This window comes from Panicum virgatum, chromosome 6K (assembly GCF_016808335.1).
Source record: "Panicum virgatum strain AP13 chromosome 6K, P.virgatum_v5, whole genome shotgun sequence".
NCBI classification, from domain to species: Eukaryota; Viridiplantae; Streptophyta; class Magnoliopsida; order Poales; family Poaceae; genus Panicum; species Panicum virgatum.
Genome location: NC_053141.1, coordinates 40007294 through 40026094, shown reverse-complemented (window position 1 = coordinate 40026094; position 18801 = coordinate 40007294).

Here is an 18801-nt window from a genome sequence, read left to right as displayed (position 1 = left end):
TCTTCTTCCTCAGGCCGTCTGGCTATGTAGCTGTAGGGGTGCGCGTGGAGAGCCCCACCCCTGGCACACGACACTCAGGAGTCAGGACACCTCATGGACACCGGATCTCTCGAATCGAACATGGAAGAGCAAATGTTGTACGGGATACTTTGAAATGTTATCGGTTCTCCATGATTTTTTTTCATGTGGTTTATATGTGCTTCATATTGTTGTCATGATGCTAGCAAAATATTGCAAAGGTGCTGCCAAAATTTTAAACATTGTTCAATATTATTAATTCTAGGCTAAAATAACTACTAGTTGTGCCAATTTAATATTTGTGACCAAATTAAATCAATTGTTTGTCAACATATAATAAAAAAATCCAATTCCAAATTAGGTGTAAAATCACAAATAGGCATAACAAACAGGGGCAAAATCACATGGGCATTTCTGACCTTTTGTACAAAATACAACACCGTTAGGGGAGGATGACGGACTAGGGGCAAACTAGTGCTTGGTTTCGAAATCACAAGAGTAAAGTCACAAGGTAAAAAAAATAGGAGCAAAATCACAATTTTAACATAAAACTAGAAAATGCACGCGGCCTTGCCGCGCAAGACCAATATGGGACCATTTTATTTAATAGATTTACCTAATTGACAATTATTTTGAGTAGAATTTTGATATAAGTACTGTTTACTTGTCTGAAAAAGCCAACATTAGATGAAGTGGTCATTCCAGTATCGTGCAACTGATTATATATTGTATGCAATAGCTCCTAGTATTCAACTTTGGGTGACCAAATTATTCCCCAGTGGGAGCATGTAACAAAGATGTGGTAGAGCAAGTATATTATTTTAATTTATAAACTGAGTTATGTGCAAAAGGTTAGGTTTGGTAAACTTGTTGCAGCATGGGTTCGTTAATTGTGCCTGTGTTTTACACTACATTACTATATTTGATGGACTATTATTTCATATGCGGGTACTATTTTTGTGTAGGCGAATAGATTTTTTAAAGGATCGTAAGGTGGGTAAATCGCTTTATTTCATTCATGGAATAAGAGCGTACTTAGCTTGATACACCATTTTGTTAACGATTTCTATATAGTTGGCAAGAATATGTCAATTCATTATCTCCGTATAGTTTGTTTTATTCCCAAGTTATTGTTGCCTTTGCTATTTTCCTGCTAGAATAACATGTTGTATATATATATATATATATATATATATATATATATATATATATATATATATATATATATATATATATATATATCTGAAAGCTGTCTCCATTAAAAAGTTTTAGATTTAGAAATCCGTATAGTTTGTTTTATTCCCAAGTTATTGTTGCCTTTGCTATTTCCCTGCTAGAATAACATGTTGTAGTTTTATATATATCTGAAAGCTTTGTCCACTAAAAAGTTTTAGATTTAGAAATATTCCGCAGCTTTCGTTTGCAACGTTTTTTTAATATGATGATATTTTGGTGTTCTAATTATAAGTGTATATTCTGTTCTAATGTAAAATTTTATGCAAGTGAATTATAAAAGAGCTTTGAATTTCAAATTCTGTTATGTAGTGAAATTATAATTTTAGATATTTTAATCAACTTTTATATTCGGTACATTTTAATTTGAAGTTGTTTCGGTGTTCGAGTTCTAGGTTCAATAGATCCTATATGATATAATTGATCCAACATATTGAGCCTATAAACTAAGAGGGAATAGAAAGTGGGTTAATTTTGGTAAATATGGGGGGAATTTTGGAAAAATTTCGGAGAGGAGGCTTGGATGCTGGATTCATTTTGGTAAAGATTGAGTTTTTTTTAAATGTTAATATGAAATAGTCTTCGAAGTGCAAGCTGATTTGACTAAAGTTCGAGTCCTTTCTTTTTTCAAAATACAGGGGCTTGCACGATCTAAGTCATCATCCCGCCAATGGCCAGGGGTTGTCCGCCAATTTTGTTATGTAGTGAGGTTATAGTTTTAGAAATTTTAATCATCTTTATATTCGATACATTTTTATTTGAAGTTGTTTCGGTGTTCAAGTTCGAGATTCAACAGATCCTATATGATATAATTGATCCAACATATTGAGCTTATATTCTATAAAACTATGAGGTTATTATAGAACAAAAAGGACTGAGAGAGAATGGAGTGTGGGTTAATTTTGATAAATGTAGGGGAAATTTCGGAAAATTTTCTAAGAGGAGGCTTGGATGCTGGATTCATTTTGGTACAGATTGAGGTTCTTTTTTAAAAATGTTAATATGAAATAGTCTTCGGAGTGCGAGTTGATTTGATTAAAGTTCGAGTGCTTTCTTTTTTTTTAAAACAAGGGTTTGCACTATCTAAGCCGTCATCCCATCCAATGGACAGGGGTTGCCCGCTACGTGGCCTGCTTTGCTGGCCTTAGATCTCGTCTAGAATCCTAAGAAGGAATTATATAGATTGAAAACAAAATTAGAGTAGTCACATTCATAGATAAAATATTATAAAAAATATGATCAGAATAATTTATGTAAAATATGATTAGTTTAAATTATATATTGTAGACGATATCAATATCATAATAATGAACCTATATTTTTTTTATTACATGTACAAATTTGTTCAGCCCCTACATAACATTTCACTCAGCGGAAAGAAACAAGCTAAATACTGTGCTGCACATGCTGTCCATTTTTTTTTCACCACGATGGTGAACTGCAGCTGCAGCTGGTCAGATCCTTTTTACTGCAATGCTTAAAAAAATCGGAAAGGTCACAGCCAGTCGTATCTTATCTCTTCCTCTCCTCATCTCCTTTCCCTATCCCATCGCAACACTCTCTCTCTCTCACTCTCGAGAGCTCTCTCTCTCCCCACATGGGTGATGCCTGATGCGGTGGCAAGGCCTAGAGGGCGCGGGTGGTCCCGGATGCTGCGCTTGATGGATTGGTCCCGGCTCGCGGCGGCGCGTCCGGCTCCGGTGGCAGCGCAGGGTGGCTAGGCGGGTGCGTCCGGCCCCGGCGGCCAGCCGCGCGGGGGTGGGCTGACACCCCGTCAGCGGTGCGACATCCGGCGGAGGACTCCGCCTCCGCGGTAGCGCGATGTGGCGGCTCCTCCTCCCCCGCAGTGGCCCGTCAGCCAGATCGGCGCGTGACCTAATTTTTAACTTTTATTTGTATTATATGAAACTTTGTATATTATTTTGTTGATGTTTTTTTGTGGTGAAAAAAGAGGTAAGATAGTTTATTAGGGAGGGCGGAGCATAATTAGTCCGATACTTAATGTATTTTCGAAAATATATTGCGATTAGTAGACATGTTTTTTTCGAAAATATGATACGTATAGTGTTGCTATTGTAGTAGTAACGACTGGAACGTATTTTAGTTGGTGTAAGTTTATTTAATACGTGGAATAAGAATGTGCGTAGTTTGATGCATTTTTTGTTTATTTCAGTATTGCAACGTAGGTGGGACGAATATGTCAATTCGTTATCTTCGCATTGTTTTTTGTGATTGTTACAGTTTTTTCCTATTTTCCCTTTTTTCTATTTTTTTCATTTTCTCTTTTCTCTTTCTCTCTTTTCCTTTTCCTTTTCCTATTTTCCTCTAGTTTTTTCTCTCTTCTTTATCTCCCCCTCCCTATGCCCTCTCGATCTCCAGCGCCCCCTCCCCCTCCGCCGCGCTGTCCCCCTCCCCAGCTCCCTCGGCCGCCCCCTCCCCCTCCCTGTGCCCTCCGCCGCCTCCTCCAGGGCGAGCAGGGCCGCTTCGCCCCCTCCCTCCTCGCTCCTTCCTCCTCGGCCAGACCGAGGCATGGCGGCATTGGCCTTCTCTGGGCTGCAGCGGAGGCCGGCGCGGCCGCGGGAGGGAAGGAGAGGGGGCCGGCGTCGAGGAGCGGCGGCGGCCGGGCGGATGAGCCTCGATCTGCGCGAGCCCGACCTCGATGTGCCCGGGTCAAGAGCAGCGGTTCCTCCTCCGCGGGGCTGGGTTGGGCGGCGGCGGCGGCGGAGGCCCGCGCGAGGGCGGACCGTGGCGAGGGCGGTGGCTCGAGGGCGGACCGCGGAGGTCATGGTGTGACGGCGCCCCGCCGGCTGCGCCGCTCGCCGGCCAGACGGAGCTCGTGCGCGGGGCGGTGGAGGCCATGGCGGAGCTCGTGCACGCGATGACGAGCTCCGCCCGCGGGGCGCGCGACGGCGGTCCGCGTGGTGGTGGAAATGCATGGATAGGATCTAGAGTGTACCTAGTTTATTTAGAAATTTTTTGGGAATTTTCTGATACATGGAAAATGGTTTCATTCTCCTCCGTGTGCACTTGCGAGGTGCACGTAGCACTTCTTCCCATAGCTGATGAGTGGGTCAAGGTTGCAGTCAGCCAAGTTTCCGTAGGCGCAAACAAGTTTCCGTAGGCGCAAACACCAATCGGTGGACTGCCTGCCTTTCTCTCTTTATTCTTCAAGAACCACGTTCACGCACAAAAGAAGGAGAAAAGTGGTACCGTGGCTTGCTCTTATTGGGCTGGGTGAGGTGGCCAGCGTGTGCTCAGGATTGGGATGCTGCTGTGCGTGCGTTCTCCTTCCCCATTCATTCTTTTCCGATAAACAGCAGAGGGAGAGGAAGCAGGCGAGTGGGAGGAAGCAGGGGAGCAAGCAGAGCTGAGGGAGGTGCGCTAGCGACAGTGCTGCGGTGCCGGCGTGCATTCGTCGTGAAGGGAAGAAATGGAGCAGCGCGCATGTGACGGATTGGGGTAAGGCAAGGCGGGAGCAGAGCGCGCGGCGGCAGGATTTCGGCAGTGGTGCTGGTGGATTGGAAGCGGTGGCGTGTGGGGAGTGGCAGCAGTGGGTGGTAGAGGCGTGGCGACGGCGAGAGCTGGGCGGCTCTGGGTGGAGCGCGGAACGGTAGCGTGGGCGTGGTGGCAGAGGGAAGAAGCAACGCGGTGGAGGACGGTGGTGCCGTGCGCCTCTCTCTCTCTCTCCCTCTCTCTCTCTTCCCGGCCGCGGCAGCGGTGGCAGCGAGAGCGAGGCAGCGAGGACGAGGCGCCGGCCTTCCCTCTCCCCGAGCGCCGCCGGCCCCTCCCTCTCCCAGTCTCTCTCTGGCGCCGGCGGCGGCTCCCCTCCCCTCCCGCGGGCGGCGGCTCCGCAGGCGCCGGATCCGGCGGCGCCGGGGCCGGATCCGGTGAGGACGCGGCGGCGAGCGAGGCGGTGGAGCACGGTGGCGGATCTGCCGCTCAGCAGCGGGCGGACGGCGGCATAGGCCCTCCATGGCGACGACGGGGCGGCGGCGGCGGCGCGTGGGGGGCAGGGCTCGGGTGGGGCGCCCGATCCAGCCAGCCCATTAAGCCGGACCCGATCCGCTCGGCCCGTTAAGTTGTACCCAATCCGACGCCCGATATTGCTCCATGGCCAGATCCAACGGCTGGCGGGTTAACGGGCGACGTGGATCGGGTCCCGTCCGTGGAATCGCACAGCTTTCGTAGGTAGAAGATAGGGGTAAAAGCGCAAGAGCCCTTTTTCTTTTTGTCGTCGAGGTTGGGACTCGAAGTCACAGCGTTTGTAGCGTTCGTAACAGGGAACCGCGGGAGGGGCAGGGCGTGGGGGAGGTGAGGGTGTAAGATGTTTGTGACAAACTTTCTCTCACAGCCCCTGGATCTGAGCTAGTTGTTTTATGAGTCCTTGATTTTAATGAAGAGAGGTTTCTGCGTACAACTAGAAAGGCCCGCGGCTTTGCCGTGTGGGACTTGTATCTCGTGACGTAGTACCCTAGCTGATGCAAACAATAGTTAATGTATCTAGTAGTTTCTGTCGCTTTGTTATGTCGCTTTGTTATTTTCATATAGGTGTCGTGGTATATTTTTGGCATTCTATTATCGTGTCGCTATCATTTAAGTACAGACCGGCCGGCGCGTGGAGTGGCGGCGGCCTGCCCGCGGGCTATGGGGCACGCGGCGGCGGCCGGCTCGCGGGGCGTGCGGTGGTGGGCGGCGCGGGCGAGGGCTGGCGCAGCGCCGTGGTGCCCTGCACCCCTCCCCTCACTTGGTTCCTACCCATTCTTTCTCTTTCTCTCTCTACCACTCTCTCTCCCCCTGGTAGTGGAAGGGGCGGAGATGGAGTTGCGCCGGTCATATCCGGCGCCAGCGAGCCGCGACCAGGCGGCCAGAGCTCGGGCCGGCGGCCGGCGTGCGGATCTTCGACACCTGCGCAGAGGCCGCGGGTGGTCGGTGACAAGGCGGATCGGGTTGGACTCGCGAAGCTTGGCTCGGCCGCGGCGGCAGGGACCGCGAGGCCGGGGATGGAGAGGCGGTAGTGGGCCATCTCGCCGGTGGGATTGGGCTCCCCTGCTCCCTCCACCCCCATACCCTGTGTGGCGGGCGGGCGGAGCGGAGCGCGGTGGTCGGAACACGACGGGGTCACAGCAGGGGGCGTCCGCGGCGAGGCTTGGGTGGCGGCGGTGGCGGACGTCGTTTTCATGGTCGTTGGATGGTCCGATCGGACGGCGGATTCTTTTTTGGGGCGACATGGCGTGCTCTAGGGCCAGGAATGGCCCGAGCGCGGATGGCTTTTCGTTATATTTTATTCAACTATTCGAACTACGAGCTCGTATCTCCTCATCTTTTTTTCTTTTTTTTCTATGTCCTGCATTCTTTTTCTTTCTTCTTTTTTTTCTCTTTTTGCCATGAATTTTTTCCTTCACTTTTTTTTCCTTTTTTTCTCTCTCTATTTTCTTCTTTTCCCCACCGCCGGCGCCTCCAGCTCTCTCTCTCTCTCGATCTCCGTCGCCAGAGGCGAAGCTCCTCCTCCTCCTCGTCCCTTGTCCCCTAGTCCCGCGCCGCACTTTCCGCTGGCTCGCCTCCCCTACTGTCGGCGCCGGCCGCGGCTCCCCTGCTCCCGCGCCACTCGCGTCCCGTGCGTGGATCGAGAAGGTGGCGGCCAATCCCGCACAGAGCTCCTCCCTCTCTCTGCTTTGCTTGGCGTCGTGGATCCATGGGCGACTCTCTCTTTCTCTGCCGCGCCCGAATCAAGCAGGGGCCGTGGATCCACGGGCGGCTCTCTCGCTCTGCTTCCTCAACGAGGCCGCGTGTGGGTCCGAGGCGAGGCGAGCAGAGGCTGCAGCGGCAGCGGCCCGAGGCGAGCAGGCGCGAAATCGAGAGCTCGCCGTGGAATCGAGCTCCAGGCGCGCAGCGAGGATGAGCAGGCGGCGGTGGGCCATCTCGCCAACGGGGTCTGTCTTCCTGCTCCCTCCACCGCGGCGTGCGCGGCGGGTCTCGAGCGGCGGCCCTCGGCCTCGCCGCGGCCAGCCGCGTTCCCCATCTCTCTCCTGTTTATCTCCGGCCGGAGGCTGCGCCCGGCCGCTGGCCCTTTCTCTGCGGGCGCGAGGAAGCTCAGGCCGGCGCTGCGAGGAGCCGGCGGGGGGTGGCCTCGGCCAGCGGCCGCGAGTAGCGAGCCGCAGGGAGGAGGGTCTCGGCCAACCGCCGGCCGTTGGTCGCCGGATCGACGGCCATGATTTTTGTTGATGACGTGGCACGACGTGGTGCTCTCTTTTGTTGCAGGAATCGTAGTTAGAGATTTTGTGGGTGCACAAAGGTTGAGCCTCTCAGCGGGGGACGTTTCTTTGGGTGGGTCTAAAATAATTTGAGAATCCAATTATAGTAGAGAGGAGCGGGGACGTTTCTTTGGGTAGGGTCTAAAATAATTTGAGAATCCAATTATCGTAGAGATACCTATGCCATAGTCTTTTTTTTTACTTTCAACAAGCTTTATTGATTCACAAAGACGAATACATCGTTTACAAGTAGCTGAAGGATAAATGAAGGGGGGTCATCTACCCAAACATGAGAGATTTTTCTAACAAAGCTTGCCTAGCTAATTCATGGGTCACTGAATTATAACTTCTATTACAGTGACTAATCGAGATTGCTGCAAATTCTTTGCAATATTTGGACGCATTCATCATAGATTGCCACTGCAGCCCTGGTAGAGAAACCTCCATCCTGCATTGTATTAACGATCTCAATGCAGTCTGACTGAATTTTAACTCGACGACAACCAATTTGTTGTGCCAATAGAAGACCATCCTTCAGCGCATATGCTTCGGCTAACGCCGCATTTACTGTATATGGTACAAAGCTGTGAGATGCAGTGATACAGCCACCCGAGGAGTCCCTAATGACGGCAGCAGAGCTCTCTGATCCCTTTATTTCATCAAAGCCGGCATCCACATTAATAATAAAACACACCTCTAGAGGTTTCTTCCGGCCTTTGATTGATCACTATTACCTTTTTCTATGCAGCCGACTGGCTATCTCCAACCATTCCCCCTCTCCAACTCTCCCCAAACGTACTATTTACTATATTTTACTACCTTCCTCCAAAAAATTCCTCCCCTTATAACTCTTTCTCTCCAACCATTCCCCCATATCTATTTCCTCTATATACTATCACTTATTAACTAACTATTTATTTATTGTTTTTGAATTTAAAAAATCATACAGTATTTGTACTGTCATAATACGTATTATCATCATGTTACGGGGCTCAAACAGGATTAATATCGCGAAGAAACGGTGTGATTAGAATATAGAAAGAGTTGGAACTCACTATATATATAGGGGGAGTTTCAACTCCCCCCGTATATAAGGGGAGCTTTGGAGGGAACCGTTGGATCGCCAACTCTCCCCAAAGCACCCCTACGTTCGGTGGGGGAGGTATAGGGGGAGCCGTTGGAACTCGCCTTAGGAGATCATCAGGGTCTGTCCAACGTTACGGTTGCAGTGTCAAGAGAGGGTGGCTATTCGGAAAACCCTCAAAATCTCCTGTTGGGCCCACAAAACTAAACATGCCCACGTGGAAGCCAGCATACGCGAGATCTACGGCCTCTCGGCATTCTGGACGGATCGATCGAAGGGCGAGTTTGTGACGCTTGCCTGACGACGCTTTTGCGTTCTCTGACTGACCTCCACCTCCTCTGTTGTTCAGCTTCGGGCCGGTTTTGGCACTCGCCATTGTGCCCAGGGGCGGATCTAGTATGAGGTCAGCCGCGGCTCGAGCCCTTCCTACCTGTGCTACAAACATGAAACTCCTATAAATTTGTAGCCATTGAATTTTAAAAGAAATAACTATACGTATAGAAGATAAAGTGAATAAGTTCCTTCTAATATTTTTTCTAGATCCGCCACTAATTGTGCCAGATGCTGCAAATCTTGCTCAGGTTGAATTCAAGCCAAACAGTCGCGTAGCAGGTTTTGCCATTGTGCCGCAACGCGATCGAAGCCGCTTATGACGACGATTGTGCATCTTGCAAAACAAGCTCTGTCAGTGTAGTGACAAATACAGTCAGAATGAAGTGCGGTGAACGACTTCTTTTCCGAACAAACAGATGAGTTTGCTTGCCTCAAAGCCATGCAAAGCCACGTTGCCGGTCTTTGCATTGGCTGTGCCTTGACGCCATTCGGATTTTCGGAACCTGGTAACTTCTTCAGTTCTTGCTCTCCCTCCTCGACCCACACCCGGCCTTTTGCTCGTCTTCCTGGATGTTCTCTCTGCGACTTTTTGATCCATTTAATTGCTCTTTTTCCTATCCCTTGAATCCTCAGACTCGTAGTCGGAGGAGGTCCCGAGGTATGGCAGCCTTTGCTCTCCGATTGGCGACTACCACTTCTGCTGGCAATCAACAACTGTATTTTTCTCTTATATCAAATTAGCACCAATCAATCAGCAGCACTTTTCTTTTACAGCAAATCAGCACCAGTCATCAGGCATTGCCAGCCAACATATCCGTTTCACGCGACCGACGGTGACGCCAGCGGTGTCCCTTCTCCTGCTGCGGCCGCCGCTCTCCCAGCGGCGCCGGCGCCTCCCTAAACGCCCCGACCAGCAGGAACCGGATGACCGATCGGAAAAGTCGTAGTCGTGGAGGAGGCTGCGGTCCCGGCAGGGGCTACGAGAACGTCCGCGGCACGGGGGAAGTGGAAGGGGCGGAGGCGGCGCCGGCGGCCGACGAGATGATTCCGGCTCCCGGCGCAGGCAACATGGCGCTTTGGCGTTGTGTGATTTGTTCGTGCCGTGGGCCGTGGGCCGTGGGCAGCATGGCCGTTTGGCTGTATGATTGGACTTAGTTTGGCATGGACAGGCCGACTTTCCCCTTTTCCGGAGTATAGTACATTCTGGCCCGCAGGCTATGAGTGTGTTGGGCCGTTGGCCTGTTTCTATAGTGGCCAGGCCGACTTTTCTTCCGTTTTCCGGAGTATACACATCCTGGGCTGCAGGCTATTTATTTGTTTCCTTCCACATGCATGCAAGGGGTTGTATCTTATTCTCTCTTAATTTCATTATTATTTATTTCCTTCCGCATGCATGCAAAGTCTCGTGGCTTTTCTTCTCTTATTATTTACTAATTTTCTTTGTCCTTTTATTTCTAATGCTCCATTAAATATTTCTTCACTACTCACTCGGTCCTCAAAAAATAAGCCATTCTATGAATTCTAGGACAAACTAACAAGAAGGTAAATGAATAATGTTTGCCCCGTTTGTTACATACTCATATTTAGCACTAATTGATTCTTGCATGTAAATGCAATTTCTAAATTGGGTAAGATGACTTGCTTTTGGGACAATTTTGAATCCTAGACTGATTTGTTTTTTTTTGGACTGAGGGTAGTATTTAACCTATAGAGTGATTTGTTTTTTGGGCCTGAGGGTAATATTTAACCTATCTTCCTATGCTTCTCATTTATTCTTTTTATTCTCTATTTTCTTTCTTTATTTTAAATATACTTATAATTGATGCTGAATGTAGACTAACTTATTTGTATTGTGAACTCTTAAATTTGTGTGTGAAATAATTTTTTATCTATATGATAACTTGTTTAGCACGTGTAAATATGCTTATAAAAAATAAGTTTTACGATGTATATGTATTTGTCTTAAAATAAAATTATTTATCTCTGTGTAATCAATTTGTTCGCAACACCAAATTATTTATTCACTTTGTAGATTAAACTGTTCCATGATGTTCGCTCATTTGTTCGCGATATACATTTTTTCATTATTTATCCTATACAATAAAATGTTCGTAATGCGTAATATTTTATTCATTCTACATTATTATTTGCTCGTTATGTGTTAAAATATTTTTGTTAATATTTTTGTTCATAGAAAATAATCATTGTTCTTTTTGTTAAAATATTTGTTATTGAGTATTAAAAAATATTTTTTAAATTATATTGTGCAAACATAGACAAGTGTTGTCTTGTTTTGAAGATCTTATTATAAAAAAGATAATGGTGCAATTCAAATTAAATTTGGATTCTCGATTTCGTACTTATAGCTTTTTTTAGTTTCAAATTTGCATGCATGTGGGTCACGTCATCTCTGTTCTCTTCTACAGGGAAAGAATCTTTTTTTAAGTGGCATTGTGGCAAAACAGTCAACCGTAAATGGGCTTAATTAGGGCCCAATATTCTATCCATGTACGCGCTTCAGGTGACGGTTTCAAAACTATCACATCCAGTGATATATAATCACACCCGTGAATCCCCTCCGCAGGCCGAGCCGCTTCTTCTAAAGAGCTTGCGACTGAGGATGGGCCCCTTACTACTGCCTCTAAAGACTTCGGCCCATTTCGTACCAACATTTTTTATGTTATTTTTTAAATCCAGCAAGCTAACACAGCGGGGAATTACTAGCCGCACATACGACATCCCTTCACGTCTTCACGAGCTGCAGCCTGCAGCTTGTATTGTAACACGCACAACCTGCCGGGAGAAACACTTGGCCTGGCTAAAATGCGCTCATCTGCATTTGGTCTCTGGAGCATGAACACCACGAGAAAATCGTCGCGTCGTTGTAAAAACAAAGAAAAAAAAAGATCTCTCTGAAAGGATTCCTACAATTAATATGCACCAATTGGTTTTTTATAAGAAAATAACGAAAAGCAACAGTCCACCAATTGGTGCGTGGCCAGAGGCAGTCGAAACCATGGGTGCACACGGACATGAAGGAAGGGTCAAGAGCCAGAAACCACAGTACCCTAATGGTCGGTACACCATACCGTTGGTGGCCTGCAGCAACTAACCGTCGGCCACGCGACCACGTTCCCTTCCCATTCAGTCCCCATCCAACGACCTGATCACGACCCGCGGAAGAGAGCGCCTCCCGTCCCGTCCAACCGCCCTGACCCGCGTCGCCATCCCTCCGATCGTCATCTGGGGCGGGCCCGCCCTGCCGGCCGCCGCCCTACGAACTGGCTCGCCGCCCCAACGCCCGGCGCCATCCCATGTGGCCGTCGGCACGCCTCCGCCCCCCCTGCCGGCTCACTCGCCGTCCACAAGCAGCGAGAGGTGTCAGAAGTGTTCCGCGGCCAGAGCGTAACGTGTACACAGCTACCTCGGCGTACAAGTCACCGCGTGCGCGCGGCCGGCCTGGTTCGGTACCCGGTCCCGTCACCCGCGCCGCGCGCGTGTCCGGCCAGCGATCGCCCCGGGGTCGGCCTCGCGTCGCGCGCCCGCCGCGCTCCAAGGCCGGCGATAACGCGAGGGGACAGGAAGCTTTGGTGCCTTCCTCCATCGATACCCCTCCCCCGCGCCCGTATCTCTCGCTCCGGTGTCGCTCGGCCGGGCCCTGTGCACGGGGATGGCGCCGCCCGCCGGCCGGGCACGTTCCGACGCGACGTCGTCACGTTACCCTCCTTCTCTCCCGCGGGTGGTTTCAACCCTGTGCGTATCTCGCCGCGGTTTTGGCTCTACGTACACGTGGGGCTCCGCGCTCCCCCAAGCATGTGTTCGGTGTGGCCACCGATCCCTCGTCTCGCCGTCGCCGTCGCTGGCTCGATCGCGCGCGCGCGCGCTTGCCGGGCGGCTCGCCGGACCGGTCTCGGATCCGGCCGGCCGTTCTGGGTTGGCGAGCGATCGGCCGGGTCGTGGAGCGCGCGCGTGCTGTTCGGTGAGCAGCAGGGGGTCCCGTCAGGGACAGCCGCTGTCCATGTCTGGAGGCCGGCAGGGCCCCGCAATCTGACGCGATGGCTCTCCTGGTTGCGCAGATCGAGCGAGCTCGATCGCCGGCAAGCGTCTGGCGTCGCGTCCACGTCGCGGGCTGCTGGATAGGCGTAGGCCGAGCCCGAGGCCGGCATGCCCTGGGCAGGGTTGAGTCCCGATCTGGTTAACAGGGCTTCCTGTCACGGGAGATCAACACACGCAGGGGCCGGCGTGCGATTTCAGCAGGTTCCGGGTCGTCGTCCTCTCCAGTCCAGTCCGCGCGCGCCACCACACCCCATCCCGGCCGGCCAAGTGGATATCCACGCTCATACACCTGTACGCGGAACAAAAACACTGGTCAGTGTGGGCTCCCCACACGCGATGCTAATAACATGTTGGCAGCACGCACAGGGTCATGCTGATGCATCGTGGTCGACGGCCTGTGCAGGCACTCGAGGAAGGAAGGGAAGGAGGCTAGCTGAGCTGGCTAGCTTCATAACTTCATGCATGCACCGTGGCCAACAATTTCCCTTTCCGGCCGCACTGCGCACCAAGGATCCCGGAGCATGTCTGTGCTGGCCGGAACCGAATCCATGGCGGAAAACAACGTCGCCGAAGAAAGGAGAAAAGCGATGAGCGCCCAATGATGGAGCAATGAGGAACCCAATCAAAGCTAGCTTATCTTGGGCCGGTCGATGGAACGTGGAACTGGAAGGTGCCAGCTTTGTTGGAGAGGGAGAGGTTTTGGTAGGATCGGGGGCCCGGCGGAGCTGGACGGCTGCTGGGCGCCCGCCGCCCGCGCGCGTGGCGTGACGATGCCGACCCGGTGGCATCGGCCAGCCCGCGGTCTTTGTCGGCGCCGGGAGGGGTGCACCTGGGCGCTCTGAATCCGCCGGAGCTAAGCCACACCAAATCCTGCCGTGTGGGGCCGTAGCGGAGCAACCCCACGCCGCCGCCGCCGCGCGACACGTGCCCTTTATTCCCCGCGACCTGTTCGCCGGCCGGGACGCCGGCGGCCGTGGTGAGCGCGCGCACCCCGCGGGACAGCGAGGCCCGATCCGACGATCTCCCCAAGCTTTCTCACTGATGGGGATGTCAAGTCTCGCATCGCATATCCCGTGCACTGTGGTGGCAGACCGGACGCAGCAGGTTCAGAGCACGCGTTTTTTTTTTCCTTCCCGTGTTCCTGACTTCCTGTCCTGAAGCCTGACTGCCTGAGGGCACGTATCGGCTGAGGCGACGGCAGGGCGACGCTGACGAGCTCCGAACTGTGGCTGCCGACAGGCAGCCGAAAAGATTTCTCCTCTTCGCCGGTGAAATCCCAGGAGAGCTCGATCGCTCGGTGGAAGATACCAGACGAGATTCGTCGTCGACGACGACGGCCTTGCGGGGGTGGACGTACCGAACTGAGCACGTCGGTCTCGCGACAGGTCGACCTGTCGAGCGGGCCGGGACGCTCGGGGCAGGCCACGGCGGAGCTAGCGAGTTCCCCGCACATGGCTGCGACGGGGGCGGCACATGTACAAGGGCTTGGATCTTTGTGGTGGCGGACCATCGCCTCGCGCGCCCCCCGGTCTTCTCGCGGCATCATCGCGCGCGGCTCCACGACGAGCATTGGCCGCCGCCGTCGTCGCCGTCGCTCTAGCTCGGATCATCAGATATGATGCCAACGTCTCTATTTTTCACCTGTACTTGCATGTGCCGGAGCCACTCGACGGTTCAGAAGCAGGTTCCTGATCGGCTGACGATCGACGTGCACGTCCCGGCCGGGGGGGGGGGGGGGGGGGGGGGTCTGACAGAGAACGGGGATTGGAATCGTGAACGTGTGCGGCACTTGCATGAATAGTGCGAGAGGATGCGTAGGCGTCGTATGGCGGGTATCTGTCCAGATGTCACTGTTCATCTTGATTGACGGTCGTGATTACTAATCCATCAGTTAATCCTTGATGATTGCCGTAGCGCATGTAGCGCTTGTCAGAGTATTTGGATTTCGCATGCGTAGCTAAATAGTTTTTTTAATGCGTAGCTAAAATCCTATTCTAATTTCGTTTAGAAAAAGTCGTATTCTAAATGATGTCCAATTTGCTGGTCCAGCCCAACGAACTAGATTTCCAAAAGTTACGTGCAGTGGGCGATGGGGACACATGCTTAGCGTAACTTTTGGCTCTAATGGCCGAAGGTTGCCTACCTAAAAGCTTTACCGAGAGCATTTACGAATCAGTGTCGAGCAATTGCCGACCAGACATCAGCGCGACCTTAAGACCAGTCTCAATGGGAGTTTTATGGAGAATTTCATGACATTAAATACCATCACTTTTGTTGACATAGCAAGGAGAGAGAAGGCTAGAGTTTCATGAAATGTGAGGAGAGTTTCATCACCATGAAACTTATCTGACACAGTTACCCAGTTCTCGGTCTAGATAACTGTGTCCATGAAACTTTCACTGAGACTGGCCTTACAATGTTCAGTGATAAAATAGCTACTAGCCACCGTCGCCATTTTCGGTTGAAACTCTGGACAAAAGTGACGACGAATCTTGTAGTGAGATATCCAAACATGCATGCCTTAAACTTGTCCGTTTGTCCCTAATTAAGCTGGGTTAACTGTACTTTTTTGCGAATGGATTAAATGCGAACTGTTGTTAAAGCCTAAATCTCCCTAACATGCCTATATGTGACAAATCGTCAGCATGGGTTTGGACCACATGTCCATGCTAATTATGGTGACTTTGACATCAAATGGATCGGAATACAACGGTATGCCACACCCGTCAACTTTAGAAGCGCTATTCAGCTGCAATGAATATATCATGGCGATGGAGATGGTGACTGGATCTAAAGGTCGTAAGAAACATAAGTGAGAGTAACATGATCCAGCTTCTCTTATATATAGTAGTATATGGGAATTGAAGGTATCAAGCACACATGTCTACACAATTTCAAGATATATATAGTATGCATTTTTGTCACGGGAAAGGACTCTATCGACCAATAGGGATTCAAGTCTACTTTTCCTCTTAGGTTATTGGAGTGACCTAGAAATCATTTTTTTTGCGAAAGGGGTTATGTTAAAAAGGAAGCACAGTACATCCCTGAAATTTTACATAAAACACCCTGGACGAACTGAAAATTATAGCACAGCACCCCCATTGGAGCTCCTGACTCCAAAGCTTCTGGCCGCCGGCGACAAGCACCCCGGCCAAGATGAATCCACCTTCCTCCTCCACGAGCGACTCCACAGCATGGAAACGCCGCATGAGCCAACGCCTGGCCAGACCAGGACGCATCGTAGACGCTGAAAGAATATCGGCCGCTGACACGCAGAGAGAGGAAGAGGAAGCGCAGTCCGCCACCGCCGACACCGCCGCCGCTGACCAGACGCGAAGTCCCGCGACGCTGACCAAAGCAGCGAAGCAGACAGAGGGCACATCCCTAGGGATGCAAGGGATCTCCACCCTTTCGCAAGGACGAAGAAAAACAGACCTAGTACCGTCGCCGACGAAGTAGGGGAGGAAGACGATGGCGCCATCCGCCATGCCGAAGATGAGCCTAGATCCACCGTCTTCCCATCCGCCGTCGAAGAAGCAGCACAGGTAGACACAGCCCGCCGCCTGGTCCACCCAGAGCAGTAGAGACAAAAGGCACCGCCATGAAGCAGATCTCGACGCCGTCGCCGCCACAGATGGAGACGTCGTCGCTTGCTTCACTGGCAACCGAAGCTTTCCTGGAGCACCGCCGGAAAAGGTATCTCCGGACTTGCCGACCCACACGCCAGCTCCGCCATCACCACCAACCCCGACGCCGCCGCAGAGGAACAAAAGCAACGGCGTGCATCGAACTAATGCCACCCAAAAATGATAGAACTTAGAACCTAGTCTAGACCTAAACTATCTACACCACCGAACGATTCGGCTTCCCCTCCCTCTCCGGCGGCGACGAGGTCGCCGGAGAGGAGGGGAAAGCGGGCGAATCTAGTCCGGGGGCAAGAAAATCGCCTTCCACCTCAGCTCCCTACTGTAGCAAGGGGAAAGGGGAAGGGTCACGCTTCAAAAAAGACCTAGAAATCATTAAAAGGAACTAACTTAGATTTTAAAGCTAGAAAAACGTGATATAAATAAACTAGCTAGCTAACCCTCACCAATGGTGTCACCGGCCGCCTACATCCCTAGCATGAGGTTCATAACTTAAAAGTCTTGTTTGAGGGGATTTTTTTTAGCAACTTTTGCTTCCCTAGGAAACTCCGAAAGCCGTGAGCTTTCCAAATGGAGGAATCCCTCCAAAACATAAACTTCAAAAGCTTGGTTTACACTATAAGACCAAAACCTCCCTAGGTCAGCTTTCTGAGCTTTCCCCCACCAGCCCCATCCACCCCACACCAGCCTTGCCTTCTCATCCGATCCTTACACCTTCTGAAGATGGCCGCTGCCGCCCCTCACCTCTACGCCTACCGCTGCTCTTCCGCCCCATGCCACCCCTCACCATAATGCGCCAACCTCCACAATTGTCCCTCCCCTCCGTGGTGGTTGTTATCACCCCTCACCTCTACACCGACCAGTGCTGCTCTATCCTGCAGATCCACGGCTACGGGCTACCCCTCCTTGATGATCAGCGCCGAGCTCACCATCACACACCTTCATCCACCCTTTTCCCTCGGAAATCCCATTTAAGTTGATGGCTAAGAAGTTGAATGGCGAATAGAACAATTTCACTTATCAGAGAATCCAACTTTCTACATTCTAGGCTAACAAGCAGAGCTTCTCCATGAAGGAAGGAGTGTTTGGAGAAGCCACCGCGTGCTCAAACAGTGCCTTAGTCAAGTTTGCAATGACGCGTCCTTTGGTCTTCATGTTGTTAGTTAAATATATTTGATGTTGCCGTTATAGTCCTAAATATTATTTTGTGTAAATATAACAAGGTTTCTGATCCTTTAAAAATGTTCAGGCCGGAATATTCATTTTTAGAATTTATATATATGGAATTATGGATGGATGTACATAACACCGTGGTGATGGTAAGTTAAAGAATGGACCGCGCACTTTTTTATTTTTGAAACGGATCGTGCATTTCAATTGAACCAAAAAGAAATGTGACTTCATGAACAACTTCGACCCGAAATGAACCGGAGTCCAGTCCAAGCAGACACACCTGTAGACTATCACCTCGTTACCAGGTACCCTCGTCTTGGACGGAACGGGCTAGGATACGGACTGACGCCTGACGGGCAGTCATCAGTCAGTCAGACACCAACTGCCGAGGCATTAACATCAGCCTGACACCGCACATGGCGATGGCCGGCGCCAGAGACGGTCGCGCACCGGCCGGAATCGCCTCGCCGTCGGAAAGCGATGCCCAGGCCGCCCCGCTTCGGGGCGGCGCGCGCCCCCGCCGTCCCCACGGCCGGGCCGCGGCTGTGCGCGCACAGCGCCGGGCCCTGTGCGCGGGCGTACGGGGTGACGAGGAAGCGGGCCGGCCGGGGCGCGGCCGCGCGCGCCGAGGCGCGGCCAGGTTTCTCGTTTCGTGCGTGCGGGCAGCGCGGAACAGTTCTTGCATTGCTCGTCGCCGTGCAAGCACGCCCTGTGCGCGGAAAGTTGGATCGCTCGCGTCCTCGATCTCTTCTCACCTGCCCAGCTATGAGTATGATGATAGCAGGGTAGCCGGGGTACGTAGGGTTCCATGTATAGCATCTTTGATTTGACTGGGTTTTTTCCTTTGTGTTTTTAACAGCTGGCAAAGCTTTTTGCAGGCGGTAAAACACTCATAATTAAGATGATGGCAGTATAGACTATGGAGATACGCGATGATGAAGAAATCATGAAACAATGTAAACAATAATTTGTAGAAACATCCTGTTTTTATTTTCAGAGGTGGGTC